Source organism: Nematolebias whitei, chromosome 5 (assembly GCF_014905685.2).
Source record: "Nematolebias whitei isolate Nwh7 chromosome 5, NemWhi1, whole genome shotgun sequence".
Lineage (NCBI taxonomy): Eukaryota > Metazoa > Chordata > Actinopteri > Cyprinodontiformes > Rivulidae > Nematolebias > Nematolebias whitei.
The window spans coordinates 32026922-32028322 of record NC_056502.1 but is presented as its reverse complement, the minus strand read 5'-3'; positions in this window follow the sequence as shown (position 1 = coordinate 32028322).

Here is a 1401-nt window from a genome sequence, read left to right as displayed (position 1 = left end):
ATATATGTAATCCATTTTTGAGACAACTTTTTTTTCCGAGTTCTTTGAACGCACCAGACGACTGTTAGCTTGTTGCTAACCTCGCCATGGACGATGCTCCGTGTCTGGACTTCACCGGCTCTCCGAAAGAAGACGGACCTTCACCTTGTGACGGTCGTCCCACAGAGGACGGGGTGGTCGACGCCTTTGGAGACCTGGCTGCCCTCCCGGTGGAGGTCGAAGAGAGAAGACCGACGTGCTTACGGTGCCGGTAAGCTGAATTACGGTTTGAAGCTAACGCTAACTAGCCGAGTTCAACTAGCCGTCCCCGGATTCAGACCGTGACCCAAACCCAGAGTGCTCCGTTACAACAACCGTTACGGTACCGGTCACTCCGCACGTTGCATTAAAGTTTACATGTCTTTAAACCCCCGTCATTTGTTTCTCTCTAACTTGGTGAGAAACATCATTTAAATGAGTTGTGTTGATGACAAGTCAAAAAGTCTAGAGTGAATGTTTTTTATTTAATTTTCCATAAACACAAGAAGTCCACAGGCCTTACGTTCATTCATTCATTCGTTCAGTCTCCCTGGGATTTCAATATCCGTCAAGGAATAGAGTGTAATCTGCTTGCTACATCACATAGAAAGGCTTTTGAAGCACTGTCTCATATTTCCCAACTAGAACCACATAAGATCCATTAGATCACACTTAGCCACGCCCCCTCATACACTGACAGGTTGAGCTCCCCTTCTGCGAAGGAGGAGTCCAGGACCCTATAAATGAGTAATGACATGGGACATCGGGGCTCTTCTTCCGGGTCTGTGAACGCGTCACAGACAGGAGAGTCCAGCGCTGTAAATTGTAACCTTTTCCTGCCTTTTTAAATATAATTGATCAAACTTAATTGACGTTTCCTTGATTTATTGATATTGTGAGTTGCCACTTCTGAGGGAGGTTCGAGCCGGGGTGAAAGACGTGGGCTGGAGGGGGGTTTCTGGGTCCGGTGGCCCGCAGCCAGCTCCCGTCTTTAACAGTTGGTGCCGTGACCTGGATCGCGGCGGTGAGAGCGCAGAATCCTAACCACTAGACCACCAGGGAGAGTTGCTGGCCCAGTTTAACCCAGTCAGAACCGGGTCATAATTTCATTATAATCCCGTCTCTAAGCAGATCCAAACCATAGGACCAGTCATATCCTGATGCATGCTCAATAGTCCAGGTAGAAAAATCCAAAAAAGTTCAATCTGGTCCCCTGGACATTAAAAAAAACAAACAAACAAAAACAACAAAGCAAAAAAAAAAAAAGTACAAACGTTTCGTCTCTCATCCGAGAGACTTCCTCAGTCTGAGGTGCTGTATTCAGCTCAGTCTCTTAAATAGCACCTTCTCAGAGTGGATCAACCAGTTTGCTGCTGACAACCA